General features: G+C 36.4%; 1 protein-coding gene across 5 annotated transcripts in view; it reads left to right on the forward strand.

Moving 5' to 3' along the window:
* The window catches only part of LOC121330057 (leucine-rich repeat-containing protein 4C-like), a 674,313-nt gene that overhangs the window by 515,087 nt on the left and 136,308 nt on the right, over positions 1-22,918 (forward strand). The window contains exon 1 of one of the 5 annotated variants that reach the window (XM_041276315.1): positions 19,177-19,315. The exons of the other annotated variants lie outside the window; for them this stretch is intronic. The gene's annotated coding sequence lies outside the window, so the exon portion shown is untranslated. Of the gene's footprint in view, positions 1-19,176; positions 19,316-22,918 lie in introns of those variants that run through there. 5 annotated transcript variants of the gene reach the window in all.

Genomic DNA, 22,918 nt, shown 5'->3' on the forward strand with positions numbered 1-22,918 from the left:
TTAGAATGCTGAGTTAAGTTCTGGTCACCAACTTACCAAAAGGACTAATTCCAGGGTTTACATGAATGAGTTATGATAGGTTAGAGGAAATTAATCTATTTAGCCTTGAACAATGAAGAATTAGGGGGGTCTTTGACATTCTAAAAGGAGTTGGCAAAGTTATGCCCTAACCAATACTTTAACCCGGAGCAGAAATAAAGTGAAGATCATGAGACAAACTAAAGGAAACAAAATTTAACCACAGAAAGCAGAAGCAGTAGACAGAGCCAGAAATGAAGTGGAGATCACAAGACAAATAAAATGAAAACAAATTTAGCCACACAAAGTTTTATGCAAAACAGAAGAGCACAAAGAATAACCTGCATGTTGCTCAAAAACTTTTATAATTGAATTTGGTAAAATCAATTTTAAAATTTACACTACTGATAGATTAAGAGAAAATACAACGTAGATACTATCTTCCTAGTTTCATCTTTGTCTCCTTGTTGAAGAAAAACACAGTAAATGATAAGAGCTCTTCATAGCTGTACTTATAGGGATTGAGATTAACAAGGGAATGTTTGAACTCTCTAGGACTCTCTAGGAACATGTTACACAAACAACCAAGTAAGAACCAAAACGATCAGACATATAAAGATGTGTTATATAAGTTATGAGGGGTAGGGCACAGCTCTGCCATGTATTTATTCCCTGAAGTCAACATTTTATTTTGGTATTTGTACTTTATTATTACACTTTTCATCAAGGGTGAATTGCCTGTACTACTGTCACACTACCATATAGCTCACATTCATCAAAGTTGAATTGCTTGTGCTACTGTCACTCACTATCATACAGCTCACTGTACCTATGCCTCAAGAACAGCACAGGCTAACTGGCAAGGTTTTTATTTTTTATATACCATAGAAATGCCCAGGCTGTGAAAAACAACTTAATTCGTAACACATTTATGGTTTTATCCAATGATATGAAGAAGTGTTTAACGTTTCAGTTCTCACCTTACTTTTAGTGTATTCTATCAATGCGTGGGACTCATTGCATTGCATTGGTGTACTGTTAACACTGACTCACAAACACAGGTGTACATAAAGAACATTTAATATGCATTGAAAGCAATACTGTATTTTCTGGTTACACTTTAATGGGGGCATTTGTATTTAACACCAGCAAGAAAACTATCATTTGGTTACAACTTTTAGATTACAACTTTTGAATTATGAGGAAAATGTTAAGTGCAGAACAAGGGGGATGTTATACATTTTTAAATACTTTGAGTACTAGTAAACATTAGTTAGTATGCACATTTGGACTCACTTGGATTTTAATTGAAATAAATGTTAACTGTGTCCAATTAAGCATTGTTCATTGTTAGAACATCTCCGGTACTTTTCTTTGCAACTGTAACCCGGCACTACAAACTTCCGGGCTGATCTAAAACATAGAAGGGTTCTAAAACTGTTTTCTTAAATAATATAAAGCTGATATTTCATACCTGTGTTTTGTAATCTATTACAGATCATCTTATTTTTTTCAGTGCACGTTTTCTTTGGAAACGCCTTGGAATACATTACTTCCAGAAATTGTGATGTATGAGATGTAGTCCTATATGTTTAAAGGATCCATACAATTATTTTCACAGCAGCTGTAAAGTTAGTGAAACCATGTTCCAAATCACAGCTCCATATACATCTATAATAAGCTCTGGATTGCACAGGCTGGAACTATAATAATAATATCTGGATATATCGAAACCCTGCAGTCACGTATGTTAAAATTGCCCCATGAATGTGAATATTTTTAAATACTGCATAACAAATTGTGCTATGGCAATAAAACAGCTTTTTGTCCATCAAGATCACAGCAAAAGCAATCGCTAGGGCTATCGTAAAAGGATGTCAGTTGCTCCTGACTCCCACTCTTTCTTCATTAGTCACGCTAACGGAATTGCACCAACACCCAGCTCGAACTCCCTTCAAAATCACAACATGAAGGGGATGCACAATCCAGTGCAAACATAAAGTGCTTTGCCCTTAGAAACCTGTTCTTACTATACATTGCAGTAAGAAAGGTGAAAACATAATTTTCAAAAGTTGCATTTTGACTGTAGTATAGTTTGTGATCTTTGCTTTGAAAACACACTTCACCATGTGGTTGCTATAAACACTCTTGCCAACAAGTTCCTGTTCAGCAGTTCTAAGACTGTACTTTGACTTGCCAACATTTCTTACCACCTGTTTAATCTCTACTTTGATCCACTGTAATCCGCTTCTAATGTGCTATCCCAGGAATCTTTCAACCAGGATTTGTAAAAGTCTCCTTAATTCCCTGCTCCCTAGGGAAGATTTACATCAGGAACAATACATAGCCCTTAAAGAGATGCCCCGATCCAGCTCACATTCTGCTCATGTCTGGATCATGAACAACAACATGTGAAAAACGCCACTGAAGAAATACAGTATTACAATAGTATTAAGATATGCAATATTATAATGTTATTGCATTTCAGATATACAATATTACGATAGCATTATATTTAAGATATACAATATTACACTTTGGATTTAAATCCAGTTTACATACAGTCAATTAATTAGCTGTAATTAAACATCCAGTATTATTTATTGTTAGTGTATTAATCTGTTATTGTTATGTACTTACAAATGAATGTGTCCTATAAGCCACTAAATAAGGAGCCTTCCATTTCAGTAATTTTACTGAAAAAAAAATCTATCCTTTATAAAAGTTTATCATCGTAAAAGCATAGAAATGTTTAATAAGGCTCAGTAAGAGTAAGGTAAAGCACTGTAAATTCTAAAGAGATATGGTAAGCAAATAAAAAAAATAAAAATCTTGGCAAACCCTGGTAACAATGTGAAAAGCATGGGATCCACTGCTGTTTAGATCAGTTGAATGAATCACAACAGGTTTTAATTCTGAAAACGGATTCTGAAAACTTGACTGACACTGAACTCCAGGAATGAAAATATTTCACTTTGTTTTATTTAAAACCAGAGGAATATATATATATATATATATATATATATATATATATATATATATATATATATATATATATATATATATATATATATATTTTTTTTTTTTTTTTCAAAATAACATCAAGCTATGCTTGTCTTACTTTACTGAAAAAATATCGAAGGGTTTTGTTTTTTTCTTAACATTTTTGCTATGTCATTATTCCTCTATTATAGTTTTCATTGCACAAGTGTTTGCCATAACAAGCACTGGACTTCCAACTCTCACTAATGATGTCTCTGTTGCCATGCCTCCCAATGCATTAGCCAACCCTTGGAGTCCAGCCCACAGCTTGCCCCCAATTCAATATTGAAAGTAAACTAACTCAGCTACCTAGTAAAACACAGTTATAAGGTAGCTGTTAGTTGAAAAAAAATAATCATGCCTATTTATAGTTTTGCAACAAGAATATAAATCTTGAACCAAGGGAAGGAGCATTCTTCATTTAATCAAAGTATTAGAAAATGTCAGCAACATGAAAACCAGTGTTCGCACACAAAGAGGGTCCTCATTACACTGATATGAAAACCAGTGCTCGAACACACAGAGGGTCCTCATTACACCAATATGAAAACCAGTGCTCGAACACACAGATGGTCCTCATTACACCAATATGAAAACCAGTACTCGCACACACAGAGGGTCCTCATTACACCAATATGAAAACCAGTACTCGCACACACAGAGAGTCCTCATTACACCAATATGAAAACCAGTGCTAGCACACACAGAGGGTCCTCATTAGAAGCACAACTTAGACTGCTTCAGAAATATCTTAGTACCCCTGAGTGTGGAAAACAAGCAATAAAAGTCATGCCCCACTAACAAGCAAGTACTTCTTTCAACACTACAGTATGACATCCCATTGGCTCGCAAACATCTCAACTACAACTTGTGAAAATGTTGCAAACTGGTTTAACAAACTGGACAAACATAGCCCCATGTCAATGGCACCAAGGGTATTAGGCACAAAAGGGGACATATTTACAAGATGTGACAAATAAATTTATATTCAACTTCTTTTTAGGGTTTTACAGGTTACATTTTGTTCTAACTGTGATATTTTAAAGTCTGCTTTTATAAAGGTTTACCAGTGTCAGGAAAAACAATGCATTTTCCATGGTTTTTGACTTTACCAATCCATCCTGGAATTTATAATATCTACCTATGCTTTATTACACTTTTCGATGTTTTTACGACAGTAAACTTTTATAGTAGTATAACAAGAACTTGGCTATCTTTATCAAGGCCCCAATTTCATGCTTAGCTGGTGGAAAAGGATTTTAGGAAAATCTACATTCATGGAATAAACTGAATATGGAGTGATTTCTATTTTATCCTGAAGTACACATCAACAATTAACTTCAGAACACCTTTAAAACCGAGAATATATCTTATTGTTTGGGTAATCATAAGTTAAGCTGTAGTCATACTAAAAAAATAACCATCAAGGTATGGGATATTGCCGTCAGACAGTAGATTGGCTGAGCTTTATAGCAAAGCTGCCAATAGGCCTCTGTGCGAGCTGACGTGTAAGCCCTTGCAAAAGTATTCAGACCCCTGACCAATTCTCTCATATTACTGAATTACAAATGGTACATTGAAATTTCGTTCTGTTTGATATTTTATTTTAAAACACTGAAACACAAAATCAATTATTGTAAGGTGACATTGGTTTTATGTTGGGAAATATTTGTAAGAAAAATAAAAAACTGAAATATCTTGCTTGCATAAGTATTCAACCCCCACACATTAATATTTGGTAGAACCACCTTTCGCTGCAATAACAGCTTTGTCTTTTGGGGTAAGTACGTACCAGCTTTGCACACAGTGTCGGAGTGATTTTGGCCCATTCTTCTTGGCAGATTTGCTTCAGGTTGTTCAGGTTGGTTGGGTGATGCTTCTGGACCGCAATTTTCAAATAGTGTCACAGATTCTCAATGGGATTGAGATCAGGATTTTGACTGGACCACTGTAGGACACCTTTTTGTTCTTGAGTCTCTCCAATGTTGCTTTGGTCTTGTGCTTGGGATCATTGTCCTGCTGAAAGGTAAATTTCCTCCCAAGCTTCAGTTTTTTAGCAGACTGAAGCAGATTCTCTTGCAGTATTTTCCTGTATTTTGCTCCATCCATTCTTCCTTCAATTGTAACAAGATGCCCAGTCTCTGCTGATGAGAAGCATCCCCACAGCATGATGCTGCCACCACTATACTTCACTGTAGGGATGGTGTGTCTTGAGCCATGGGCAGTGTTAGGTTTATGCCACACTTAACGCTTTGAGTTTTGGCCAAAAAGCTCTGTCTTGGTCTCATCTGTCTTACAAAACCTTTTCCCAAATCGCATCTGGGTCACTCTCATGCTTTCTAGCAAACTCCAGATGTGCTTTCAGATGGTACTTTTTGAGTAACGGCTTCTTTCTTGCCACCCTCCCATACAGGCCAGTGTTATGCAGAGCGCTTGATATGGTTGACTGGTGCACCATTACTCCACTCCCAGCCATTGAACTCTGTAGCTACTTCAAAGTGATTGTTGGCCTCTCTGTGGCTTCTCTCACAAGTCTCCTTCTTATTTGAGCACTGAGTTTTGAGGGATGGCCTTTTCTTGGCTGTGCCTGGGTGGTGTGATGCAGCTTCCACTTCTTGATTATTGATCCAACTGTGCTCACTGGGATATCCAAACACTTAGATATTATTTTGTACCCTTTCCCTAATCTATGCATTTGTATTACTTTATCTCTAACTTCTGTAGAATGCTCTTTGGTCTTCATTTTCCTTCAGATTCATGGCCTTACCAATGATCCTTCAACAGTGGTGTTTTTATCCAGAAAATGTGACAGCAACTTTAATGGTTCACAGGTGGAGGCCAATGGTAAGGTAACTGTGTCCTCGTTAGGGCAATTTCTTTCATCGGTGCAAACTGGGAGCTTCCACAGCACCGGGTTTGTATACTTATGCAAGAAAGATATTTCATTTTTTTTTTTAATTTTTCTTAAAAATATTTCCCAACATAAAACCAATCTCACCTTACAATAATTGATTCTGCGTTTCAGTGTTTAAAAATAAAATATCAAACAGAACGGAATTTCAAAATACCACTGTAATTCAGTAATATGAGAGAATTTGTCAGGGGTCTGAATACTTTTGCAAGACACTGTATGGTGCTATATATATTATATATATATATATATTATATATATATATATTATAGAATATATATATATATATATATGCCTTCTTAATATCGCTTCCCCACACTGGTGAGTGCTTACAGAGATAAATTGTATTTGCACCAAAAAAATGTAAATAATGAAACACGTTGTGCTGAATGTCAAGCTAATTTGTGTATGATGTAGCAGACTATGTGATTATAGCTAACAAAATATACCTATACCATTTGTAGGTATCATGGGGTATACCATACCCCATGATACCTACAAATATCTGTTATGCATGCCCATTAGTTATACAGATCATAAATGTGCAGTAGTGAATGAAAAAAAATGTAGATATGTATGTTTTATCTTAAAACATGATATCTGGTACTACTCGTGTTTACTACATTTTGGTTTTCAATCCATGCTTTTTGATAGTGAAAATGTCCCCACCCCTTTTTGGTTTCTTTCCTGTCTTTAACCGGTCTGCTGCCTTTCTATTGACTGCTCTCAGCCAGCAGTATGACCTAGATAGAAGACACTGCCGAGCTGACCTGAGAAGTGCAGTTTTAATACAGGGAAGGAAGCTTCCATTAACCTAATCTGGTGCCAGATATCATACTTTGAAAGGACAATACACGTATGCTATAACATGTGTTTCTTTCAAAACTGGTCATCTGACTAATGGAAGTAGAAAAGCTGTACTGCCTTTTTTTTTTAGCTACAGTCAAATTAATTGCCACTTAATACTTTTCAAAGTGAAGGAAGTATCAGTAAGTCAGGAATCCTGTATAGGCTTGATGGTGACAGGTATATGGTATAATACTGACGGTGGAGTGATGCTATATGGTATTAGAGGAAGATTGCTGGATGTGGAGTGACACTATATAGTTCCTGAGGATTGCTTTTGTTGTAATTAAGAGTGAGGGGAGCCCTGGTTTGCTGGCAGGCTTGGCCTAGTGATATTTGCTCATTTAACTTTAAGGATTAGGAGGATTGTGGAATGAGGGAAGCATTGATAACAGAGGGGCTGGTGCGCCATTGAGCTGCTGTCTTGGAGCCGTTGTCTTGGAGACATTAAATTTCAATGATAGACATTTCCTGCCTTCAAGAGATTTCCTGGAAGCAGATTAAATAATAATTAGTTTTATAAACCTGCTGCTGCTCTTTGTCTTCCAGAAAAGGCGAATTCATCCTGTTTTCACTTTATCAAGATGTCTAACAATAATGCTATACTAAGTCATGTTTAAGGTTTACGGGTATTTTCTAATGTGCAGGTATACAGATGTGGCTACCTACTTTTGCTTTATAAAGTCGAACTAAATTTGTTGAATAATGTTACGTTAACAAATTGGATTCCCTAGTGTTTCCCTTCCATTATTAATGTTTAAAATGAAGCACCTTAAAATATAAAAGAAACCAAAACAAAATGCATTTATTGCCACTGTTATTTAATATAGACTATTAATAAATAATGTTTTTTTTTTGTTTATTTTATATTTTAAGGTGCTTTATTTTAAAGTAACTAAAACCCGTAAATGTTTAAACAGGAAGTTTTACATACAAACAGCTAGTTGAATCTACACCAGTGAGAGGCATGAGTAAAATAACAGGCACAAACCAAAGTCATAAATCAGGACATAATTATAATACATCAAGGGAAACTTCTGTGAAATTTGTACATTTCCATATAATAATAATAATAATAATAATAATAATAAATAATAATAATAATAATAATAATGACACAGCAGCTAAGTCTAAACTGCACTGTACGTTCGTTTTTATAGGTGTTCATATGCAGTTTGTAATCAAGACTAATGTTAAAATAAAATAAAAAAAATATCTTATTTTGTGGGGTTGGTTTTACATTTTAAGAAATTATGATTTATTTTTTTTTTTTTTAATATTGCACGTTTCATTGTTGTGATTTTAACTCAAACATACGTAAACATTTTGATATGTAGTTTCAAATTCATGATAACTCTGATAATCTTATAACGATTTCAAAATGGCTGCATTCGTGATGCGCCCTCCAATAGGAGCCAAAGTCGCCCATGCTGTGTTTGCCGACCCTAGTAATAAACTTTAAATTTATATAGCACCCTTAAAAGCATTTGTCTGAGAGCACTTAACAAAAGAAAATACAACAAGTCATCAAAACACAGAACCCAAACACAGAAATACAGAATCATAAGAAAGCCATTCTAAAAAAGTAAGTTTAAGACTTGATTTAAAAACAATCAAAATCTCTCTAATCTCTATAGGAAGAGAGTTCCACAATTTAGGGGCATAGCAACTAAATGCCCTTTCGCCCATAGTGCGTAGGCGAGCACGAGGGACACTCAACAATCGAAGATTATGTGAGCGGGGGTTGTGGGTAGGAGTATAAAATGATAAAAGATCAGATAAATAAAGCGAGGCCAGCCCATGAAGATCCTTATAAGTAAGCAGTAGAATTTTAAAATTGACTCGGAACCTAACATGCAGCCAATGCAAGGCCTCTAAAACAGGAGTGATATGATCTCGATATATCGCGGGTCTCAGACTAAATATAAATCTGCTATATATATATATCGAGGGCCGCGATATAGCGAGAGACACATAGAAAAACAAATAGGCTAACAAATAAATACTGTACAACCACTCCCTTGTTTTATCGGATACGTCAGGGTCCAGTATAAATCCTCTATGCAACGTGCTTTTTCTCATATTTTACATAATAAGCAGCACACCATTTTAATTTGTACAGCAGAGGGTAATTGCTTCTCGTCAACTTCAGTCTCCAATTAATTTCATGAGTCTTCCTCGTCTTTCTCAAATGCACAAACCGGCTGCATTAAAAGAATTCATTCCCAACAACAACACAGGAGGCTTGTCGCTAGGGAGCTGACGTCACTGTCTTGCTACTTTTGCTAGTGCATTGCTGCCACACGCGAACACCTCGTTGGCCAAAATAAAACCTCATCAGAAAGTAGATATTTAATTTGCTTTGTATTATTGTGCAATACGTGTGTATATGGTAACAGTATGACATTAATGCTTTGTTTTTATTGTTTTGTATATTGTTCTTTGTGATGTGCAGTACGAAATAAAACAAAAAGTAATTCTAAGTGCCTGTGTATATTGCAGCTAAACAGTCAAACGAACTAGGAGTGAAAGGTCCCTAAGATATGGTAGTGAAAACTATTTTAATACATCACTGATAGGTCTACGAAGCCACAGAAACCTACGAAAAGTCAAAGAGTTCGCAAGAAATACACACTGAACTGGATTAAATGTAGAGACTGAACACCTAGAAGCACCTATTAAACAAGTCAGAAATGAAAATATTCTGAAAATGTATGCGATATCCTCTTAAAGTCACTGTAACTAACAAAATAGTTTGATACATTTTATCTGCCTTGCACATCTATTCATTATATAGCTCTCAATTGTTAAGCTTCAACAAACATGTATTTTCATTATAAAACTTAAAATCTGTTCTACACTAGGTTAACAAACTTTTCAGTTTGCTTGCCTTACCTTCCAGGAAGTCTGTTACTACTTTACTTGCTTGGTCATTTCACCCCAGCAGAGTCTTTTGGGTCCAATCATGTTACAGTTCATTACTGATTGATTATGTTACTGGCTGAAGCATGTTAGTCAGTGAGGAAAGTGACTCTCGACATTCAAAACAGTCTAAAAGCCTGGCTTGCAAACAGATTTATTTAACATTGTGTAGGACCAGATTTCATGTTTTAAAATGAAAATATATGTTTGCTAACATATGTGTTTCTTTCAAAACTGCACATATGACACCTGTTAATTAATGAGTGTGCAGGAGGGGGGGGGGGGGGGGGGGGTATTTATGGAACTATTTTTTTTTAGCTGCAAGTACTTTAAGGCTCACTGTAAATACAATCCTCTCTGATAAAATGTCACTATAGGTGTGAATGGTTTGCAAATGCTTTCATTCTAACAGTGAGTATGTAACTTTATAAATATTTCATATTTTTGGAAGAGATGACTGTCAACAATGAGGAGGTTGTTATGTTCACTGTTCCAGAAAACACATGGATTTATAAATACAGTACTAAAAATTAAATGACAAACATATAGGAGTACACGTCTTTTTCAATATCTTCACATTGAAAAGTAGTTCTCATCAAAATATTTGTCATTGAATTTATTAGGCTTATGTAATGTTTATGCTTGTAGCACTGTTGAGTGTTCAATAGTTATGGATGATAAAACACATCATTACTAATTGAAAGCATCCACACCATGGAGATTAAATGTGGGATGTGAAATGAATCTTAATTGTTAGTTCTGTCAAATGTAAAGAGCAGCCTTTAGCCCTGAATTATGGGTTGCTGTTAACAAATATAGAGCTTATGTTTGGGCAACTTCACCTTGTTCTCTTTTTTGATTTTTTTTTCTTTTTCATTTTGAATAATATCAGTTTCTTGACAAATTCAGAAGCAGCTAATCCTGTGCAATAAGGTATTTGTTGAGCTCAATGCATGTACAGTAGAATATTAAAGCAGGAAGAGAGAGCAGGTGTGCTGTCCTGTTCACCATTTGCACTCCTGGGGTGCCTTATGAGGCATGAGACGAACCCAAGTGCCTCCAGCCACCCGAGACATGCAATTATCAAACAGTAATGCACACCCTAGAGTAAGATTTTATATATCTCCAAACCTTCATACTTCATTGATCTAATAGTCAATTCCAGGTCCATTAGCGTTATAATGGACCTGGAATTACGCAGCAAAGTGAATTTGCCTTGTATTGGCTGCCCTCAGCTCCTAACTACAGCATGTAATTTTGTCAATTTCATCACAGCCTGAATGTCTCAGTACCCAACAACTGCCACCTTCCTCTGACAACAAGAGCCAAGAGGATTGCATTCTCACTTCAATTATACATACAATCACACAATTATTTATTTTAGTATTTATTTTTATCTGAGTCTCTCAGAATTTAATGCTCATGAAGGGGGGGGGGGGGGGGGGGGGGGGGGGGGGGGGTTATGACACTGGATACAGTACTGTGCCGACTGGCAGGCAAGCAATCAGGCAGACACCATGAGTGTCCATTGCAAGTGAAAGAGAGAGAGAGAACCTCAGCACTGACCTGGACACCTTGAGAGTGTCCCCTCACAGCTTTGAGAGAGAGAGAGAGAGAGAGAGAGAGAGAGAGAGAGAGAGAGAGAGAGAGAGAGAGAGAGAGAAAGAGAACCTCAGTACTGACCTGCACACCATGAGTGACCCTCACATCTGAGAGAGAGAGAGAGAGAGAGAGAGAGAGAGAGAGAGAGAGAGAGAGAGAGAGAGAGAGAGAGAGAGAGTGAGAGCGTGAACCTCAGTACTGACCTACATTCTCATCCAATCCTTTAATAAGTAGATCCTATCAATCAGGAAGTGGTTGTTTAAACTAATGTAACTTCATGGAAGGACTAATGTAAAATGAATTTTATGTGGATTAGAGACCAAACCTTCAAAGGCAAGTGAACTACTATACACAAAATTGTAAGAGTCACTAATATCAATGTGAACTACAGAAATGACCTTGAATAAGACAGTGTGTATCACAAGAGCTTGTGTAGATGGGGTTTAATGGAGGCAGGAGCAGTTAGAAGAGGAATGTTGAACTGAGAGACTCAGCCAAGGACGATAGTGTAATGGCTTTAAGGCCCAATTCACAAAGCTTTAATCATTAGATATTTATAACTGATTTTTAAAATCTGTTTTATATGCAATAAAAATACAAGTATCTATTGGCTAAAACAAAAACAAAAAAAAATGAAGAAAAGAAACTGCATAGCAATTGATTATTATTTAACCAAACCAAAGTGAAGTGAAGTAGTCAGAAGTGTAGGCCAATGTCCTAATTAGTGTTATGATAGCTGAAATATTTGTCTACATAACTTTCTTGCTATTTTATACAAACTGATGTTGCACAATGGTGGTTGTTGGTGCATTTTAATGGTTTGTATTTAAACCAACTGAATTTAATAAAGATGCAAGGGCCGGATGCTAACCTCACGGTTCAAAGACAGATGTATTACAATTCAGTTGAGAGCAATCTGCTTGTGAGGTACAGTAAGTACATGTCTCCAGTGTCTTATGCTGATGTCACTATTATTATCCAATCAGCTGAAGTGTGTGTCAATAGTATGTCAGACATCCATGACGTCTCATATAACCCAGGTTTCAATGCACTTCAAACAAAACCCATAATCTAAAATAAACCCTTGTTTATCTACCTGTTGGAAAAGAAATAACTGAAATAATTTACACTTTCATATCTGTGCATTCAGTAGTAATCAATGAGTGAAATAGGTTTCACTGATGCCCACAAGGAAGTGAATTGAGCTGATAAAGTCTATCACTGGATGAGCACATGTAGAGGAAATAGCAGTTCCTCTTGGTAACAGTGTAATGGGGAATGATATTCATTTGTCCTTGAAGTATTCAAAGCTGACAATTATTTGTGAGTGACAGGCAAAGGGTTTGTATGGGCCACATGTGTGGGTGTGTATGCTCCTCAAATCCTTACCTTTTGAATTGAAATATTTAAGGATATTTTACATGATCATAGCTGTGTCAGTGAGGCGGGAACCAGTGATAGTGTAAATAGGATTAAACAAAGGAAGCTTAGCGTTATCAATGCCCTAGGGATCCTGGTGGAGCTGAAAGTGAACACAGTCTCAAAACATTTCTTTAGTCGAGGCTTAGCTGCATCTTTCACAAGGTTCTTGAATTTCAAAAGTAATAGAATTAATAATAATAATGAAATGCTACCAAGTATGAATCCTGTTATGAGCAATCCAGATAAGATTTTGGGTCTGAGTGTAACTTACCCTGTACTTCTAACACTGGGACAGTAAAATGTATTTTCAAGGGGTAAAATTTTAAGGGGGGAGGTGGCCATTGAGACCATGTGTGTTTTGCACAAGCGGGGGTATATGTGGCAAAGTGCCCACCCCTGTGTGTATTTTGTGTTGTATGTTGTGTGTTAATGTTGGTGTATAGTCATTGGTACATGGGATATAAACGGGTCTGTGTAACACAAGTGTTTAAAATGTATATTTGTATTTAGGCACAAGGATTGCACAGCACTTCACATGCAAGTAAAACATAATAATATGTTAGCACAGGGAATTGCACTTTATTAATTCACATGCAGTTGAACTGCGACGCCAATTGAATGATTGATTAGCAATCGAGTCTCGGTACAGCTGAATAAAAGTTGCATGTTTTCACCCACTCGGGGTTGTGTGTTCGGTAAGTGGAGAACGAGATTGGAGACGGAGGTAATAATAAGTGTAATAATAATAATAATAATCGTTAAATATCTGCTCACCGTGTTTTGTCTGTATAGTCCATTTTGTTTGTCTGTTTGTTTTGGCGAATGTGCCATGTCCTGTATTTTTTTTTGTTACAACCTTTTTATTTACTATTCTGTTAATTCATTAAATGCTGAGCACAAACAAACACTCAGCTCCACCAAACTCCACCTTTCTGTCGTTCATTTCCTGATTCCTGTTTCTGGTCTGACCTCCCCCACTCCGGCCGTCTTTGTGACAAAGGTCCATTTAAGTTCTCATTCGTCTCCTATTTGGAATAATAATCATTTACTGACAGGAGGTAAGCCTTTTATATACCCTGTCTGGTCAAATAGCGGTGTGCATAGTTTTAAAGATATTTTTAACAATAAAGGTCTTCAAATGTTCCAGGACCTCAAGGAAGACTTCTCTTGCCCAGTTTTCTCTTATTTTCTATATTTAAGACTAAGGTGTGCTTTAGGACTCAGATGTATGTCCTCATCCTTTGATAGACTGGCTGGTGACAGACAGCTGTTCACGAGGGACAGTCTCAACTATCTATGGACACTTGCTAAAACAAGCATATAATACGCTGCCAGTTACACAAATTTGGGAGCTTGTAATGGAAAAGCTGGGCTTTTCTCCTGATTGGGACAAAGTATGGAACAATATGTTTTTAGCTTCCAAGAACCCAGCTCACCAATTAATACACTTTAAACTTATCCACAAAGCATATGCTACTCCATACATACTATTTAAAATGAAAAGGTCCCCTAGTCCGCTCTGTGCAGTTTGTCAGACTGGTGCAGTGGGCACATACCTACACATGTTTTGGGAATGTCCAATTGTGGCTGCGTTCTGGGACAGTGTAGCTCAAACTATTACTGAGCTGACAGAGATTCAGATCATAAAAAAATCTGGTTGTATTTCTATTGAATGATGACTCCTCCCTGGGCCTTTCTCTACACCAGAGCAGGATACTTCTGGCAGGGTTAACTGCAGCCAAGAAATCCATTTTACAGCTTTGGATAGACCCTACTCATCCTATGACTGCTACCTGGCTCTCGGACTTTAGAAGCATTGTTTTTTTGGAATGCTCCACAGCCAGGATTAATAAGGCACGCCTGACAACTATACAGGCATGGAGTGCAACTGCTGCCAATTTGGCTACACTGACGTTTAAATGACATGGGCTTCCTTTCCATTACCTTCATACTAGCTTCTATCTTTGATATGTAATTTTATTTTTAGATAACAATATTATAGTAACTTTTAGTTTTTTTTTTTTTGTTTTGTTTTTTTTTAATGGGCAAGCATTGGCAATGCTGTAAATAGTTTATTTTTTTTTTTTTTTATGCTTTGTTTATGTTATTAAAAATTAAAAAAAAAAAAAAAAAAAATTGATCACAAAAAAACAGGATATCACATTATTTTACATTTGATCCTAGAATTGTTTCATGAAATGTGTTTTATTTATGGATAAAGCTTGTGACTAAAATTTAAATTCCTGATTTTATAATTTTATTAAGCATTTGAACCCAAAGGAGCGGGCTTAATCGTGTGCTAATGCCTGCTTCATGCAGTCACATGCCCAAGCCGAAGGTGAGAAGGCTCAAATGCTATTAGAATATGGATATGTTAAACAGCATTTAAAAATTACCTTTTTCTAATAGTATCCTGATTTTATGAAGAACTGTTTTTTTGTTGCTAAGCGTTTACCTCAGTATTCCATGAATAATGTGGTTTTCTCAAGAAACATCTGTGGTCTGTTCAAGCTCTTTGGGTTAATCCAAGTGGTGGACCCCGTAGGCTACTTCCAGTTGCAACGTAAGTAACAATTTAATACAGTACTGTATTTAATTAAAATGTTCTCCTTACATGCAGCTGTTCGTACCCTGTTTTGGGAATTGTTTGTTGTTGATAACTTTTTAAAAAAAAGAATAGGATTTGAGTGCATATTTGTAGGCTGACAGGGATCAAGAATGGATTCTAGGACCTGCAAATTGTGTGTGTCTCCTTTTTTTCATTTTCCACTGTACACTACAATATTAATTTGGCCATTGTAAATCATTTCAGGAACAAAAGTACCAATATTCATTATAAGGTGAAACACAAATAACGCAGTCTCCAATTATGGACCCCGACAACCAAGTTATAATGGGGTAGCACTGTATATTGAAACAGATATAATATATAGTGAAATTAATATAACAAAGTAAAATGCAAATATCATGTACCACCTTGTGGATATATTTTAAATTTGTCAAGATGTACCACACTTTTAGATGATCTTTTTTGGCACATGACCAAGCAGCTGATGTGTTGCTTGCACAAGTGTGTCCGAGTAAAGAATAAGTTACCTGGTTGCTGACAGATTTACAGTACTGGTGGAAAGCCTGTATAACCTTGTTGATAAATAAGCAGGAGACAGAAACCTTTTGTCTACCCTTGTTAATTTGACTCTGGTGGACACATAAACCCTGCAGAAAGCAGAGCAGCTTCAGGCAACGAAAATCAAATCTTAACACTCCATAACAGGCCATGTTTCCAGACTTCAAGAACATGAAATAAGACTGATAGCACGTGCCTTTCTGCCAGTGCACAAAGTGTTTTGTTTTGTATGCTTTACATCTATTTCAAATATTTTACATTCATTCTGCTATAAGATCTCTCTGTTTTACAATCATGTTGCTATAGGATCTCTCTTTTTTCGCTATTTTGCTTCATGTTATATCAAAACATAATAAAGATGTAAGGGGACAGGGGGGAACAAAATCCTAAGTGAATGTAATTTGAAGCTACTTACTCTTGATTTGTGAAGCAGGGATCCAATTCCACAGGTGTTACTTATCCCAGTAAGCTGAGGCTGTTCCTCATATAGCATCAGCCCAGTGCTGTATCTAAAGCTACAGTTCCATCTGAGCCAATAAACCAATCTTATCTTGTACCAAGATCAAACTGGCTGTGCCATGTGCAGTCTGCAATCCAGTCTGCAACATTGCACATCAGTCAAAAATCCCCTGTTTGCATCATTTTTTGTATTCTATTTATTAAATAGTTCACAGACCTTCAATACTTCCCTTACAGTATAATATATTTACAACCATTGTGTTCAGCCTACATATTTTTTTTTGTGCAGTTTTTTCACACTGGTTGTTTATTAGTTAACTTCCCCTAAGAAAGTGTATTAAAACAGATAAGCATGGTAAAACTCAAAAGGTATAATGCTGCATATTATTAAGTATGGCGAAACATGGCAAGCTGCGGCCCGCTGACTACCCCTGGCCTGGCAGGAAGCAGTGGAGAAAGTCCTCCTGAGTGAGTGCTGGAGGTGGGTCTCTTTGAGCCATCAGACAGTGCATGGACTGCACCCGTAGTCCTGGTTTCAAAGAAGAATGGAGAGTGGCAGTTCTGTATGGACTACTGGTGGATGAATGATTCTACCCACAAAGACTTGTAGCTCTTGCTCCATTCATCGATGAGTCCCTGGACTTCAAATTAACAATAAAATAATTAAACAAAACATGCATTTGTATTTGTTTTATGCAGGGAGGATACTAACCCCCTCCCTGCTGTGTTATAACACACACACACGCCCGCAGTCACTCGTACACTGTTGTAGTCAAAAGTTGACATACCCCTATGGAAATTTATAATTTCTAGAACTTTCTCGAAAACAAATAATTATAAAAAAAAAATCTTTGGTAGCAAAAGTTTTGATTTTGTGGATGAGGAAAAAAAAGTTACAAGAAATAGATTTCTACAATTATATATTCTTATTTATTAAGGCTGTTTCATGTGTTTTGTTTTACCATTTAGAAAATCACTTTTGATATTTGTTTTTGTTTTGAGAGTAACTTAGGGAAGGTACACAAATTGCACAGCCAAAAAGGCTCAAGTTTCTGGTGAGTAGTGTCATAAGAAAGGATGTTATCCTTCTGCAGTATTGTATAGCTTCGCTTGTCTTTAGAATTACAGTATGTGTTAGTAGAATGGCATTGGTGTTGCTGCCGTTAATAAGAAGGCGTTTTCTAATTATTTGTCAAACATGGGGGCGTAATGCAATGATTTGTATCACTTATATTATGACATGTCTCTGCGTTGATGCTGCACAGAACGGTCTTGTGACTGCTTCACAATCAGCTAATAATAATACAAATAATATTGACACGGTGAGCCACAAAGCGGCCGGTAGATGGCACCCGCGCATAACAGTTGCCGTCAGGAGCTTCTGAGTTGGGCATTCTTGTAGTACTGTATCTCCCCTTTGTTTCTCTTCATGGCATCAAGTGTTAATGCAATTGACCAATCAGTGGCAAGATGATGGGAGGTAATTGTATTTTATCCAGCACAAGAAGCGAGTAAGAAAGGGTGCAATTGGAGAGAACGGGGACAACACATTCAGCAACAGAGCGATGCCGGAGAGGGAGCATTCCTGCACAACTGCAACCTGCACGCATTTGACAGCAGCAGCATCAGCAGAAGTAGCAGCAGCAGCCTGCGCTCGGGACATTGTGGATTATAAACCGGCGTGCTTTTAGAGGGAGCAGCTGAGGGAGTATGCAGTGAACTGCTGAACGAGACGAGGGCTGGTGTTTTTAATGCATAGCTATGATTTAGCTAAATAAATGGAATGGGTGCTCTGTTATTTTCTAATTTTTATAGGATATCTTATTGAATATATACACTCGGGTGTAGCTGAGCTTTCATTGAAGAAATACAAACGCACAACAAATCACAGTCGGGAATCAACTTGTAACATTACTCTGTTTTTGATTTTTCTTTTTCGGAGTCTCACAATGAACATTACTTTCAGAAGAAAAGGGCATCTTTGAGATTTTTTTGTTTTTTGTTTTTTGGCGAGGGGTGGTTCTTATTGGTTTCATGGTCTTCCCTTCTGATGGTTTGAGAAGATAGAATACATGGAAGTAAAACTATGACCTGTAATTAAATGGTACAATATGCTTTTATGATTTGAAAAGGGGCTGTTGAGGGGGAAGAAATGAAAGCCGCTACTGTTTAAACGGGAACATTAATAACAAAAACATGTGGATCGATTTTTGTGAAAGGCACTCGGATTTTTAAGCGAGTCACATAAAATAAAGACGGGAAACATTGTCACCGATTTGTATGACGCTTGCATTTTCTGCTGTTTTCGCTTCCAAAGAATACAAACATATTGGGTACAGTAAAAGGGAAAATAACTGTTCCGCGCTGGGTTGTGATTGGAAATTGAATCAGATTCCTTTGGGCAGGAGTCTACAAAGTTACTTCTTAAGAAAGCAAACATTACCAAGATAGTTTTGGGGGTGGGGGGCATCAGACATTCAGTATTGGACTATGATGGGGCACTGGAAAAAAATACTAGATACTGGATTTGGTTGGTGTGAAATATGGTCGAAACCTAAATATTTTCAAGGATGTTTTTAAACTAAAGCATAAAGATATCGCTGTAAACAAACCGGACTGAAACCCTGATAAAGACGGAGCAGCGGGTCACCAGTTTAAAAAAAGTGTAGATTTATTATAGATTTGTGCTCAAAGGGAAATAAAAAAACACCAGTTTAAAAAATAAACATAGTATGAAAACTTTTGTGCTCAAAGGGAAATAAAAAAACAGCACACGCCAAAATAAACATAGTATGAAAACTTATGTGGGTTTCTCTCACCTGGATAGTATGTGGCGGATGCTTGTTTGGATCTGGTGAAATTGATTCGAAAATTGCAGATGGATTTTCGTTGCAATTGTCAGGGGTGTTGTGAAGTGGAGACCACGGATTTCTGTTGATGACTCGTTGTGGAATCTACAAGGGAAGGTGAGTTGCTGTATTTAATTAATTCATCCATCAAAATATGTATTTATTAAGTTCATTTCCGAGTACGGTATGGAATCATAATAGTCCAGTACATTTAGTCGCACCTCTAAATTGTTGATCATATATATGCATTTTAAAAGGGGGGTATATTTCATCCGACCACTTGTTTTTTTTTTTTTTTTTTTTGTGTGTGTGTGTGTGTGTGTGTGTGTGTGTGTTTGTTGGTGGCCGGACCTACTCGCCAGTTTGGCATAAGCATAAACCGCATGCTAATTGTTTAAACTATTGTGTGGGTGCTTGTGCCATTTACTGCAATAGAACTAACTGGATTTGTAATTCTGTCTATGCCAAGGTTGGTCTGGTATCTCAGATTGCGAAGTAAACTCACTATGCTCTGTTTGGTTGATTTTTGGTAACATAAGGGTCACTCCCGACTAACTAACTGTACATTAGAAAACCTAACACATGTCGTTTACATACCCGAGCCGAACGTTCTGCAGTAAAACCGAGGTTCTACCTGATGTGTTTCAGTAAGATGAAAAAAAAAAAAAAAAAAAAAAAAAATCAGCAAGATGTATTACAGCAGAGACAGCTGCACAGGCACCACATCACTTTTGCATGTTGACAATTTAATCACAGTAGTGTCATTTTATACTGTTCTGCTAATGCAAGTAACCCCCAGTATACAAACGCACACCGGATTATTGAATCCTGTACTTCAGTTCTAAAGGTTCGTCGCGGTTTGAACAATTTTGCATTAGCTCCGTACAGTACTTGGTTGTCTTCAGAACCTCTAGCAATATCCCCGGTGTTCTGCACCAGTGGTGATTACATGCCCACCACAGACGCCCTGGCACCGAAACTGTGGGATTAAAATGTTCAAAAACACACGGAGGATTCAACAGACAGTTAACTGCGTGTGGGTCACACAAGGGCCTTGACATTTTACAATATGAATAAATAATTAAATAAATACATATTTTGTGTTATATTAGTAATTGTGTGTGACAGGACTCGGGTTAGGAGGGGGCAGGGGGGGCAGGGCAGTGCTCATTGTACATATTATACATCCATAACCAACGCGCGCTTCAGCAGGCGGAACTGTCCACGGTATGGTGCTGAACGAGTTTACAATTTATTGGTATCGTCATCATCACCGTCAATCGAGGGTTTTTGGTACCTACCATACAAACGCCGATCAGCTGTCACGTATCTCCCATTATAAATTCTGGAGTATAAAGATGACTAAAAAATCACGCCCATAATATATACCTTTATTTTTTACTTAGAATAGCATATACTTCCATCTCGCCGTTAGTGAATCCGCAGCAGTACTATTAATATGAATACATTTCATCAGCCACTATGCCACCACTCTATCGCACTTGGAGTTATATCATATTACTTGTGTAAACTGAAAATGCAATAATCAGCCTGCACCATACCGACGTTTTTTTGTTGTTGTTGTTTTGTTTTTTAATTTAAAAAAAAAAAAAAAAGTTTTATTTTTTTTTTTTTTTTTTATTTTAAAATATTATTGAAAATGCAGTCTGCACTGGTCTGAAACCAAAAAACAAAACAAACAAACAAACAAAAAAAAAAAGTACGTGTTTGATACGATCTTTGTTTAATTCCTACATTTTTTTTTTTTTAATTTTACATTTGTTTTAAATACTGGCACAAGCCTAATATGCAGACGTTTACTTCTGAGCCATGGAAGCATAACACGAGTTTACAGTATGTCTGGTAGGGAGGCAGGCAGCAAGCTATAGAACATACAATATACTCACTCACATTCTGTACTGATACAGATAACAAACACAAGGCACATTTGAGGGATACAGTGCAATCACAATACAGAATCAAGTAACAAAGTAAGATGTATTTAAAACCATGTAAAATGATTTGCCACCTATACTCTTGGAGGATAAAAGAGCCAGAGCACAGATAGTTATTATTTGAAACTGTGCTTGTGTATGTGTGTGTGTGGGTGTGTGCGACAGGCCCATAATACCACAAGTGACACATTGATGAAGCAGAACACAAGCAGAACATTCTTGCTGTTAATTCATTATCCCAGCAAATATTATTTTGATATGACTGCTACATTTAAGACTGTGACTGAATATAAAATAAACTTATAGGGTCATTTCAGTGTATTATTATTATTATTTTTTTTTTTGTGACAGTGCACTGTTGTACAATTTAAAATGTAAACACATATTTAAAATAGTGTATGGTACAAACAGACAAAAAACAGAGCTTTTTACTTATTTGAACAGCTACAGAAAGAATAAAATACAGAGAAGTTAACAGGTCAGGAACTGCTGTATGACAAAACAAATCAATACATTGTCTGAGTGGAAGCATTGAATGTTTGGTGTTTCTGATATTGCTAGAGAGCAGAATTCAGGTGCAATGTTGTGAAAGTGTAAACCGTGATTATTCTTTAGTGTATAATATACTGTTTTAGCTGTACTTTGATTATTTTTGCAAAGTGTTGTCAGTCATTAGTTATGCTATTGATCCACATGAAAATGAATTTGTTAAATTAGAAAAATGTCAAGGAAAATAATATTTTGTGTTCTTCTAATGAACAAATATACAAACAGTATTTATGCTGCATAATGAAATGCTTTTTGGCTATCACTGCACTTGGAGTGGGGTGGGGTGGGGGTGGGGGGGTAAAACGCAGCAGGATAGGCTAAATTACCTTACTGTATTTGGTGAAATAACAATACATAGCATACAAGTACATTAGGTCTCCATTGTGGCAACATTACATGGATACATACAATTAACTGAAATATAAACAGCATTTTAACGTAGCCCTGAGTTGCTTTGTAGGAAATGCATGTTCCTCATTCATTGAATTGCAATAGCATATCATATAAGTGACAGAAGTCAGTTAATACTGTATTGACAATTTACACTTACAATTAACTATAATAAATGAAATAAAAAGATGTAATTTTTTTCGGCCAATATAACAGTGTAGTGTCGCAAAATATGTATAGGACTACAAAAAGCAGTCAATCAACAATAGACAAAAGCTCACAGAAGTTAACACTGTATGGACAATTAATTAAAACACTAAAAACTAGGTTAAATAACTAAATAAATAACAACAACATTTCTTTCAGTCAAATAATAAATGACAAGCAATAACCGAATTGCTATAATGTATCTATCGATCTACATATCTACCTGTCGGTTTGTGTATGTGTCTGTCCAGATTATACCGTACAAATTGATAATGTGAAAAAAAAAACGAAAAAAAAAAACACCATGATCTATGACAGATCTTTTTTAAAATAACTTGTGATTTTTTTTCTGTTTGTATTTTTTCTGATTTTGTTCTGCGGTGTTAATGAGGCCCTTTAAGTTCAACTTCAAAGGGCAGATTTCTGACACATCTTGAGCTTCAAAAGACAACAATGCTTTCCGCAGATTTGCAACAACTTTGCTACCGGCTGGCAGGGGTTCTTCATCCTGTGGAACATCATCATCAGACACACATCTGTGTCTTTGGGCTCTTCTCTCTGCAGTACCAAGATCACAATATACCAATGTTAGTAAGTGCATCGCTCACGGGTTCTGCAT

Source organism: Polyodon spathula, chromosome 17 (assembly GCF_017654505.1).
Source record: "Polyodon spathula isolate WHYD16114869_AA chromosome 17, ASM1765450v1, whole genome shotgun sequence".
Lineage (NCBI taxonomy): Eukaryota > Metazoa > Chordata > Actinopteri > Acipenseriformes > Polyodontidae > Polyodon > Polyodon spathula.